Below are 12,976 nucleotides of genomic sequence, written 5' to 3' on the forward strand. Positions count from 1 at the left end.
AATTCTCCTTTAAAATAAAAGATTACCATCAGTGACCAATTTTTCAAATACATGCAAACCATCATTTTACATCTCACTAAACACAGAAAACATTTTATCACCATATGTATTTGTTACATGTGGACTCTATTTAATTTATGGAGTAAAATGTGATTTCCCATGAAAGATTGTTACACATTTAAAAAACTGTCCAATTTCTAGTTTAAATTTTCAAGCTATAGATTAATTATTTAGCTTTAGAAGACTTTAAATAGAATAGCTGCTCCTTCAGAACATTCTGCAGACCATTATTTATAAATAATATGTTACATGAATTCAAGTTAGAGTGACGATAAACTTCAGTGCACATATTGCTCTTATCATTTATAGTGAATCTAAATAAAACATCAATAGGCATGCGATGTACAGAGAAGCAAATACTGATAATGGCAAAACCAAGCTTGTCAACAACAGTGTTAAAACCAATGTGCTTAATTAAAAAAGTGAAGTCAATTAAAATCAAAATAACAGTGCAGCATGTACAAATGCTGGAATAATCATTAGGCCTTGCTGAATAATGGAAGAGTATAGAATTTTTTTAATGGAACAGCAGGGGTGATACATTACACAAAGCAACAATCTACAACAATATGACAATCGAATTACTTCAGCCCCATTAGGCAGGTGCAGAGGAATAATTAACATGAATTTTTCCAATGAAAAGAAAAAAATAAAACTTTTTTCCCACTAATAACGCTAAACTTTACACCTCCAACACACCTTGAATTAAAAATTATAAGCTATGATAGCACATTTTTAAAATGTAAGATTTAAAGGCAAGGGAGATTTCTGTTTACTTTCTACAAATTGAATAATAGAGGAAAAATGTACATGAAGCCCTTATGGTAAAATGCTAACCTTTCAAGTGTGCTTTGCCTGTATGCACTTCTTTTGATTTTTAGGGCTTAAAAACAAAATAATAAAGGATGTGCAATAGTTTTTGACTGTCTAATCTAATTCAGATACAAAGGGCATCACATAAAGCCCTAGGCGATATGTGTTACCTTATTTCCAGCTCAGATTCAAAACAAATTATGACTTCCACAGAAAGGAAAGCAACCTCACGCTTCTTCACAAAAGGCTAGGAGTTTAAGATCTCCTGCTACTTTTCTTGACAAAAGTATTATCCCGTTTTGAAACTGCTGTCATAGACATCTTGCTCTTTTATATACTTCTGATAGAAACCACTTAATTTATGATGAGATAAATGGCCATGTGCCCAAAGGACTAAAACTTTTCATTCCTGCCCTTAGCATCAAGGATTTAGAAAGTGAAGCCCATTCATCCCCTTATCCATTTAGATAGCTCTGAATGAGCTGATCCAAGGGGAGACTGTCACAGGATGGGGGGGGGGTGGCGTGTTGGTTTGGAAACAGTTGTTTGCCTTTCTATGGGATCTTCCATCTTTAGCCTTCTGGTGAGATTTCTTCATTAATCCCCATTTGGTTTCTGTGGAAGTTCTACCTTCTCATGAAACAAAACAAATACAGGAGTTTCTGTTTAAGATTGGTATTATGGTTCAAGTGTGAGGTGTCTCCCCAAAAGCTCATGTGCAAAAAAAAATGCAAGATGGTTTAGAGGAAAAATGATTGGGTTATGAGAATCTTAAATCCTGTCCACCAATTAATCTCTTGATGGGATTAACTGAGTGGTAACTGAAGATAAGTAGGGTGTGACTGGAGGAAGTGAGTCATTGGGGGCATGCCTTTAGGGTATATATTTTTCATCTCATGAGAGCTTGGAGCTTCTCCTCTGCTAAATGATCATCATGTGAACCACTTCCCTGTGCCACATTCTTCTTCCATGACATTTAGCCTCACCTTGAGCCCTGAGGAATGGAACTGGCTGTCTATGAACTGAGACCTCTGAAACATTAACCCTCAAATTAACTTCTCCTCCACTACAATTGTGCTGGTCAGATCCTTTAGTCACAGAGGTGAAAAATCGAACTAAAGCAACAGGATAGGTCCAAAGGTTTTCTGAAGGTCATCTGTGAAATCGGAAGAAACATAGCAGACCCACTGCTCCTGTGTTTTAAAGTTTTACCATTTGGAAGGTGAACATGCCACTTAAGTCAATAGGAGGTAGGATAATGGGAGGTGAAACTCACTTCCCTGTCGTAGCTATCACTTTGCAATTTTAAAATACTCTTTCTGTATTTTTTCCCATGGGCCACCATGAGAAATAGAATTACTAAAAAGAAAAAAAAAAGACTTTAATTTGAGTTTGTCTTTTTTTTTCTTTGTAAAAGAAACAGTGATTCACATAGGAAACCTTCAATTCCCGGTTACTATTAATTCTGTTATCTAGAATCTGAGGCCAGAGTGGGCATAACACCAAGGGATTTTATACATGAGAAAGTTTAAGTTTTATCCTTAATAGAAGAAATGCAATCAAATACTTTCCCATGAGATTTGGACTTGAAAGGACAGCAAATGGAATTTGTATATGGGCTTTGGATCGAAACATTTCTTTCTTTACCTCCTAGCATACAACTCAGCAGAATAATAGAATAAAGGCTTTTAGACAGCTTGAAAAGGCAGTCAAACTTCTCAATTTATTAAGTATTGCATAAAAGAGAATATTATTAAGAATGATTATCTTTATCAATATCAGGCCAACAACAATGCAATGGGCTTAACATACACACGCAAAACACATTTTAAGATGCAAAACATTAACATTCAAAATTAATAACAAATTTAAAATATAATTGTAAAAGCAGATGAAAGCATAGATGAGTGTTTTTATAATATCTCAAATAAGCTGAGTTTTTAGAGTAAATCAAGTCCACTTAGAACTGTGACCCCTGGTGGCTCTGGTTTGATCTGGAGTGGGAGAGACACAGAGGATCCAATCGCAACATGTCATAAAATTGATACATGAAGAAGATTATGGGGGAGGAAAGATTACTATGAAATGGTCACAGTGTGGCCCTGAATGTGGATGTACTGATGAATTGAGGGACTGAAATTCTAATCCTAAGGAAACATGACAATTTTTCTCTTACTAGTGTTTGGTGACCTACTAGAAGTATGTCGTATTATTTTTAAAAGCATCAAATTGATGGAAATAAGGATGCTATCATGACCAACACAACTTCTTATAGCTTTATAGAGTCAAATTTAAACAAGAATCTAAGAGATACCTTCCTAAAGAAAAAAACTATTGCCTCCATCTCTGGGTAACTTCAAGTTTTTATTAAAGCCCTCAAACACCAGTGAAAACTTTGAAATGTCCTTCTTATTCACAAAATTAATTTCTATTTTTATTTTGTCAAATTGATCTACTTTTTTCATACTGCTATTGTTTCACATCCTAAGACACATTTCACTATATGCAAAAGAAAGTAGTGCTTGCTTGATGGAAAGATGACTCAACATGTTAGATATATTAAGAAAAATAGCTCAAAAGAATGTTTATCTGTTGCAGTTGGCATACTTTTTGTTTATTCCCTGAGGGGGGAGGAGTAAATATAATTAGCAGCAGATGCGTATATTTAATTTCAGCTTCAGTTCTGCTGGGCAGCTCTTGCAAACTTGAGATCCACATGTCAGCGTCCTGTATCATGTGGTCTGTGTGGAGTTTTGTCTGTTTGCTTGCTTGGTTTTTGTCCCAGCATCTTCACCAAACTAAAGCATTTAATTTTCATAACAGATCCAGGGAGAAAGAAATAAATACCCATTTTTTTTAAGGTAAGAAACAAAATGATAAGTAACTTGCTTAAGGTTTACAGTATAAGTAGATTACAGGACTGAGATTTCAACCCAACTCTAGTCTATCTGACAATAGAAACTTAATTCTTAAGTCCCTCTCTTCAGATAAAGCAACCATCTTCTTTGAATGACAACACCTTATTTTAAACAAACCATTTCATAGTTTAGTATTTGTTCTTATGAGGTCTCTTATCAACTTGTCTCCCACAAGGGCTCCACTATGATCCACAGTCACCCTTGATGTTGGATTAGTGTCAGAAATTGCCCACAGATACACAGTGGGCAATATTCACTGGAAAATCCTACTTTCCACAACAGTACATTTCTGTGGTGAATCAGGACTTCTGTGATTGATTAGCAATGATACATAAAGGTGAATTCAAAAGCTATCATTCCTGGGAACTGCCTCAAAATACACGATGCATCAGGACTTTCAGCATTTGGAAATTTACATCTTCGCATCTGGAGAAATGGTGAGGTGACTGTGCCATGGGATTAATTGATGAGGGAACTTGAATAAGAAATGGCCTTGCAGGCGTCTAGAAATGCCTAGAGTCCCAGTGACTCAGGAGAGTGAGGCAAGAGGATTTCAAGTTCAAAGGCAGCCTCAGCAAAAGTGAGGTGCTAAGCAACTCAGTGAGACTCTGTCTTTAAATAAAAATAGCAAAAATTAGGGCTGGGGATGTGGCTCAGTGGTTGAGTGGCCCCAATATATGCCTGCAATTAATCAATCAATCAATAAAAAATAAATACCCAAAGAAAACAAAACAAAAAAGAAATGGTCTTAGTAGTACATAATGGAAAGCATGTTATTTTTCATGAAAATGGACAATTCCCAGGAGTCAGAGTAGATATTATTTCTCCTAGTCATGTCTTCTGGACTATAGTGTAAGAATACGTCTCCAAATCTCAAACCCCTGCCTCTTTCGCGTAGGCACGCTCTGGGAACAGATATTTAGACAACCTCTGTTCTGAGGTGCATTTCGAAACTGAGAGAGAGGATTCTTGCCTCTCAGAAAGGGCCTAGTGAGACACAGAACACTGAGTTTCCTAGAGCCTGCCACAAATCCCACACATCAGGGTCTCAACAGGGAGAGTCGGCCTCATGGGCTCTTGCAGAAGGCCCCTTGGCATATACTCCAGAAGCATAAATGCTCTGGGCTTTTATTGGTCTCCAAGAGTATTCTGAACTATGGAAACAATTTTAGTGGACAATAGTAGTAGAGCCACTAGTGGAAATGTTTCCTTGAGATTCTTAAGCACAATACACCTTGATAGGTCCCTTCAGAGAGAGCTATATTAGAGAGGATGAAAATCACAGATGCTGACTAAACGTGGGACCCAAATGTCAAGCAATGACTGAGAATCAGTTCTTGTCAAAGTTCTCACTGGTCTCTTGAAAATGTGAAAAAAACACCAAGTGAGTTTTTCAAAAAGAAAAATTTACATATTTTGAGGTTTATTTCAACGTATGGTTATCTTCTGTTTTTCTATTAACTGAAATTATTTATAAAAATTCATAAAATGTTATAATTAGAGCTGGCAGATTATTTTACTCTTTAATATCCCTACAAGGGCAAACATTAAAAGCACTTAACTACATTATAATTGCTGTTTTTTTTTTTTTAAAGACATCAAATATCATTCTTCTATATTAAAATCAATAATTTTAATTACTTTAAAACACATTAATTTAAAATATATGTTATTGATACTTTTCATAACTTTAAATTTCTAATCTAATTTTTTTCAAATATTTATCACATGTATATTCTGCTGTTAAATTTTTAAAGCTCCATCTTAACACAGGAAGATCTGCCAGTTCAATATTCAGCAGTTGCTCATAAAAATGTAATCAATAAATTTTACTTAAAATGTTTCTAATAGAAATTACATGAATTAATGTAGTTTTTAAGGAAAATATCATCTTAGATCTTATTTAATAAATGTTTACTTTGAAGGAAACATTTTTTTAAAAGTCACCAAGAACACACAAAAATATGCTATTATAGATAAAATGATTTTTTTGAAGATTAAAATACTTTTAAATAGACATAAATTTTGATCTTCATAAAGGGTACTATGTATTGAGATATATTAGAAGAAAGTTTTCTACATTTTTTTTTAAAGACGTGATTCCCAAGACAGATTGTTTGGAAATGCATTAAGGGATGTAATTATTTTATATCTCTGTGAATAAGTCTACACAACTGCTTAAATTTTAGTTCATTGACACTTAAAAATAATTTGGATGGTAGTACCTTAATTATTATTATCATTATTGCTAAATTGACAATTAAATGTTGCATGTATTTATGATGTACAATGTGATGTTTTGAAATGTGTGTGCATACACAATGAAGTGGCTAAACCAAGCTATTGAATATATTCATTACTTTACATACTTATTATTTTTTTGTGTGGTGAAAACTCTTAAAATCTACTGTTTTAGCAATGTCTAAGTATACATTTTTTTTTATGAACTACAATCATCATGTTAGCCTTAGATCTCTTGAACCTATTACTCCTAACTGAAAATTGTATATTCTTTGACCAACATCTCCCTGATCTCCCCTGAAGCCCTTTCTTTAAACCTTGGCAAATGCCTTTCTATTTTCTGCTTCTGTGAGTTCAGCTTTACATATAAGCAAGATTATATGGCATTTGCCTTTTTAGGGCTGTTACTCCTGTTTAAACTTCTTATTTATTAAATGCATTCCATTCTTCCTTCATAAATCATATTTCTCTACTGCTTTTATTTTAAATAAGGGAGTTAAACATGCCTATTATTTTTAAAATTGTTGTTTAACAGTTTCCCACAAGTAGGCAAAAATGACTTAAATGGAAATGAGAGATTTTACCTATGTCCATGATTAGATTTTCTTCTGTATTTTCTCCATGAACCAACACATTCTTCCATAGCTGTCATAAAATTTTCTGTTATAGCAAAGCAATCTTAATATGATAAGAGACATGGGAACAGACACTTACAGTTAATTTTTAATCTATTTTTGGCTATCCTTTGACTCTTACAGGATGTGGAAACAAAAGCAGTCTTTGTAGTGACAAAGCTGACCAATATACCCTTGGGGGAAAGATTCGTTTTCTTCAAGACTGAAAAAGGCAGATTTTGACACTTTAACTATAGGTGTAAAATTTATAATTAACCTCTAGAAATGAGCTTAAATCTCTGATCAGTGATAGTGAAATACACCACACAATATTGACAATGGCATAGCTGTATATTTCAACACATTCATCCCTTTTTTAATTTGATATTTAAATCAAAAGGGATTTAAGCAATATGCAAAGGCTAATTACTTAGGTCTGCAAACCTGTAAGAGTCAATAATGACAGAGAGTAGTTTTCACTTTTAGCTTAAATCTGCAAATAAATGCTTTTCACCAATTCAGGCATTAAAAAAAAAAATCCCTTTGTGTAATTCTTCAGAAATGTGCTTTGAAGTTACAAAGTTCAGAAGAAAAATATATTACAAATGAACCAGAGATTTCAGAATATCATGAAAAGATTGTTTCCATTCAGATCAGATTTTTTTCATCTCAAATTGATAATTGTAAATGTCATCTGCACTAAAAAAATTAAAAATCCAATGAATATAGAGTTCCACAGTTGATGAAACTCTTCTTAAAATACTGCCAACACTACGAAGATCTGTGGATTTCATTTAGAAATCCAAAAATGAAATTGAAGAGGTAGGTAAATAGGTAGATAAATGACAGATAGATATAGATATGTAGATATAAAGAAATCCAATGAATACAGAGTTCCATACTTGGTGAAACTCTCCTAAAATATTGCCAACATCAATCACCAGGTTCAGTGGATTTCAGATGGAAGTTAAAAAGAAAATTGAAGAAATAGGTAGGTAGACAGGTAGTTAGATAGACAGAGATGGAGATAGAGATAAATTTGAAACCAAATAAATTCAGTAATATATTAAAAATTAATATATCAAGTTCAATGGATATTAAAGGATGGTTGATTTTTTTAATTTTTGAATCTAGTTTATTAATATTTTCAACTAATTTCATATAGTGTTTGATGTCTCTTTGAAATAACAACATGTTTTTGAGTATTATTGTTTATAATATTATTAAAAATAATATTATTGTTTATACTATTATTTAAATAAATATTTACTATGTATGAGTTCTCAGCAAAAATATAAGATGACTATCTTATAATCAACCATAAGAAAGTACATTTTACTCACTAGATTAGGAAAATTGAAAGAAAGACAGTATCAATTGTTTGTGATGATGCAAGGAAGCAATTCTACCATGCATTGCTAATGGGAATATGCATTGCTGCACCTGTACCGAGAAATTAGACAATGCATATTAAAGTATTAAATACATATGTGCAACCCAATAGAAAATTGAAAGAAACAGTAAATTAAACATTAAATTTATACCTGACCTGACCTGGTGTAGAAGAAAGGAATTTCCTTGGAGGTCAGAAATATAATGAAGGTAAGACCTTTGACAGACATGGCAGCACTGCAGCCAGCTTCTGCCAAGGTGGTGTCTGTAGATCCCTGTAGGTGACTCAAAACTTGTATTTATAAAGCCACTGGCAGGAGCGGGTGACAGAGCCTAGGGACTTAGATTTTCCCATCACCCCATTTCTGCTTGAACTAAACGTCCTAAAGGGCTACAGTCAGAGGGGTATCTAGAGAAATGGAATGGGAGTACGTTTAGTCAAGTAGATTAGAAAAAATGGGGAAAAATAATCTGGGGTTTCCAAACCACAGATCTGCACTCAGGGAGGTCCATAGTTGGAATAATAACTGTGTGTCCCAATGACTATAATTCAATTTTTAATAACATTGCTTCCAGTTTATTAGTGCAACCAAATAACTGGTAGATGTACAAGAGATTCTTTTCTATAGGAATTAATTTTAAATAAAGACCTCAATCATCCTGATAAAGAAAAATGCAAGTATCATGAGTTTATATTTAAAAATCTCTAAAAGAGATGAGGAAATAAAATTACCACAAACAATGTTGTAAGGGCTCCCCAAGCTTTTCAATTTATATCCAGTGGAGTCTCTCTCTCTCTCTCTCTCTCTCTCTCTCTCTCTCTCTCTCTCTCTCTCTCTCACGCGCACACACACACACACACACACACACATACACACACTCACAATCCCAAGTATTTCATACCTGCTTCCCCAGGCCACATTAACAGGAATCAAAGGGGAGGCCCAATGTATCAGCAACCCCATCCAGAATCTGGAGGCTTTCAATCGCACCTTGCTGTGATACACCAGAATTGCCCTTGTTCTTCTATTAGCCTTGGCACATCAGTTATCTAAAGAAGCCCTGGGTCCTCAGGTTTACCATCCCCACTGTAACAGCTATAAGACTGTATATCCTTGAGACGGCCTCCATCTCCCATTCTGTCTCAATTCTGTGCTCTTTGGGAAAAAAAAATGAGTCATCATTAATAAAATCTCCTCTGTCAAAAACCTCTCTTTGATATTTCTAACATCTTGCTCCAAAAGCAACATTGAGGATACCCCTTTTTTCCTCACAGTCATGTCACACGGTGGTTGATGTTTTTCTTTCCTAAATGCATTTCTACCTTCCTGGTGGGGAGGGCATACTCTTTATATGTAACTGCTGCTTCCAAACCCTGTTTTCCTCCTTCATTTCTAAACACTATTAACTTTGAATTACCTGTTATCAGACCACATAAATGAGTTTTTAAAAAAATGTTGCAATCAGAACAGAATTTCTACAGATTCCCATAATGGCATGATTCCACACAGCTTCACCTAGTGCCGGCACATCTTTTTTTCGTAGGTGAATTACTCCCACTCCTATCTAAAGTCAAAGGTCTTTGCTGCCATAAAACATAAATCCTTTCCCTTCTTGCCTATGCAAAATACTTCAACAATGTTACCCCCTCTCTCCTACTCATACATCTTCATTTCATCTCTATTTAGCATAACAAGTACATTTTCATTTATTTCATCTTGAAACTAAAAAAATAAAAATTAAAAAAACAAAAAACTCATTTGACACCATTTTTTTTTTTGCTAGACACTGCCTTATTTCTCTCACCCTATAGAGTGAAAACTTCTCTAACATACTGTCTAATGTGGTTATCTTTTCATGTGTCTGTCTCTCTCTCTCTCTCTCTCTCTCTCTCTCTCTCTCTCTCTCTCTCTCTCTCTCTCATACACACACACACACACACACACACACACACACACACACACACATACATTCCTGTTTTATTCTAGCTTTAAATACATTATTTCCTACACCTAGTCCATTTCAAATACTTTTGTTAAGGACCTTTATGATCTCTACATCATAAAATCCAATGAAGAATGAACTTCATTTTTAAAGAAAATTTTAGTTGTTTTAATTAGCAATACATAACAGCAGAATGCATTTACATACTTTGATATATCATACACAGACAGGATATAATTTTTCTTTTTTCTGAGTATACATGTTGCAGAATCATATTGGTCATGTGGTCATATACATACATACAGTAATAATGTCTGTCTCATTCTGCTATCTTTCCTATCCCCACATCACCTTCCCTTCTCTCTCATCACTTCCCTCTACCTAATCTAAGGTAATTCTATTTTTCCCGAGTGCCCCACCTTATTGTAAATTAGCATCGCATATTTGAGAAAACATTCTGCCTTTGGTTTTGTGGGATCGGCTTATTTTGCTTAGCATAATATTCTCCAACTCCAACCATTTACTGGCAAATGCCATAATTTCACTCTTTTTTAAAACTTAGTAATATTCTATTGAGTATATATACCATATTTTCTTTATCCATTCATGTATTGAGGGACACCTACTTTGGTTCTGTAGCCTAGCTATTGTGAATTGAGCTGATATAAATTTTGATGTGGCTATGTCACTATAGTACACTGATTTTAAGTCCTTTGGGTATAAACCAAGGAGTGGGATAGCTCGGTCAAGTGGTGGTTCCATTCCCAGTTTTCTGATGAATCTCCATACTGCTTTCCATAGTGGTTTCACCAATTTGTAGTCCCACCAGCAATGTGTGAGTGTACCTTTTCCCCTACATCCTCACCAACACTTATTGTTGTTTGTCTTCATAATAGCTGCCATTCTGACTGGAGTGAGATAAAATCTTAGAGTAGTTTTGATTGCATTTCTCTAATTGCTAGAGATGTTGAATTTTTTCATGTATTTGTTGATCAATTGAATTTCTTCTTCTGTGAAGTGTCTGCTCAGTTCCTTAGCACATTTATTAAGTGGGTTATTTGGTTTTTTTTTTTTTTGGTGTTAAGTTTTTTGAGTTCTTTATATATCCTAGAGATTAATGCTTTATCAGAGGTGCATGTGGTAAACATTTTCTCTCAATCTCTAGGCTCTCTCCTCATGTTATTGTTTCCTTTGCTGAAAAGAAGCTTTTTAATATGAATCCATCCCATGTTTTAAAATTTTACTTCTTGAACTGTAGGAGTATTGTTAAAGAAGTCAGCTCCTAGGCTGATGTGGTGAAGATTTAGGCCTATTTTTTTCTTCTTTTAGGTGCAGGGTCTCTGTTCTAGTGCCTAAGTCTTTGATCCAAATCACTCTCCTAGTATCTTTCCAGTCTTGATGTCTTCTCCTTCCTGGCTGCTCTACAAATTCTTTCCTTTCTCTCCAATTTCTTCATGTTGTCCATGAGAGCTCTTTGACTTTTTCCATCCTATTCTCACATCCTACCTTGGTAATTTCATCCACAATTAGGACTTTAAGTGACTTTTATATGCCAGAGTTTCCAAATTTATGTCCTCAAGTTACATTTTTCTCCTGAACTCCAGAAACACCAAGTTGTATGCAGATATCAAATTACCTACTCAATATTTCCACTTGGGTATCCAATAAAAACTTCAATCAGAATAGACTCAAAAATGAAACTTAATCAACTCCTTCCTTCCTCACTACATATGATCCATCCACAATTTCTCTCCACTTTTGTTTATGGAAATGCTATTCTTTTAGTTGTTTAGACCCAACATTTTGAGATTATATCTTACTCTTCTTGCTGTGACAGAGTTCCCTTCTATTAGCTCCAAGTATCAGAATCCAAATTCTTCTATCCCCTTCTCCACTAAGCTACCACTATTTCTTCCTCAAATTATTGTAATACTTTTAAAGTGTCTTCTGGTGCTATCTCTGTCCCTCTCTAAGTGACTATTTATAAAACATAAAATCAAATCATGTCTTCTAGAGTTTAAAACTCTCCAGTAGCTCCTTATAATAAAAACTAATAATCCTGAATAAAAACTAAAATCCTGACAATAAATTGCAAGCCTCACCATGATCTCATACAATCCTCCCCACTTGTCCCCTGCACATGGTTCATACTTGCTTTCTGGCAACTGAGCATAGGGTCTTTTCATAGGCTACTCACTTCACCTTGAGCTCTTTCCCCAAGTTATCAGTTGTGACCTTCTTCTCTCCTTCCATAAGAGCTACCACAGAACCTTATCTAAAGCTCAGCTCAAACCTTGCCACTATTTCCAGTACAGTTGTCTTGTCTTTCTTCTATAGAGCTTATTGCCCGCTAATAGACAACTATGTATCCTATTTCTCTCTTCACTGACTTGTAAGTTCCATGAAGACATGGACTTTGTGTTTTTGTTTTTCTTTGCTAATTATTTTCAAGGTCTTAGACAAGAACTTGGTATAAGATGTGTGTTTGATATGTGTATGTTGAATGAATGAATGCTAATCATTAGAAACACACAAATACTGAATAAAAAATAATTTAACATTTAAAAAAATAACAGATTGTGTTAAAAATATGGCAAAGAAGTCAAAGACATTGTAGGTTAACAGAACTGACAAGAAAGATTTGAAAATGAAACCTACAAGACATCTAGAAAAAATCATTGCCGCAGTCTTGGCTGGGCACAAGATCACGAGCCACCACACACCTTATAGATTCAAACAGCAATTCTTTATTCCAGAACTCACACGGGCCCTGTACAAACACGTTCTGGGGAAATCCCCATTCTGCTTCCCATTCACGTCCCAAAATACTTTCTCCATTCCCCGAGAACTCAATGGGAACTCAGGTAGCAGGAATGCCCTATTCCCAGCAGCAATAACCTTAAACCTGGAACTTCCCTAAACCCAGATTGTCTTAAACCAGGAACGCCTTAAACTTGTCTTAAACCGGGAACATCCTACACCCAAGGAACAGGA

The 12,976-nt window shown here is 34.7% G+C and overlaps 1 long non-coding RNA gene across 15 annotated transcripts in view; it reads right to left on the bottom strand.

Moving 5' to 3' along the window:
* The window catches only part of LOC110597889 (uncharacterized), a 437,292-nt gene that overhangs the window by 10,969 nt on the left and 413,347 nt on the right, over positions 1–12,976 (bottom strand). The window lies entirely within an intron of this gene.

The sequence above is a fragment of the Ictidomys tridecemlineatus genome, chromosome 7 (genome assembly GCF_052094955.1).
Source record: "Ictidomys tridecemlineatus isolate mIctTri1 chromosome 7, mIctTri1.hap1, whole genome shotgun sequence".
Lineage (NCBI taxonomy): Eukaryota > Metazoa > Chordata > Mammalia > Rodentia > Sciuridae > Ictidomys > Ictidomys tridecemlineatus.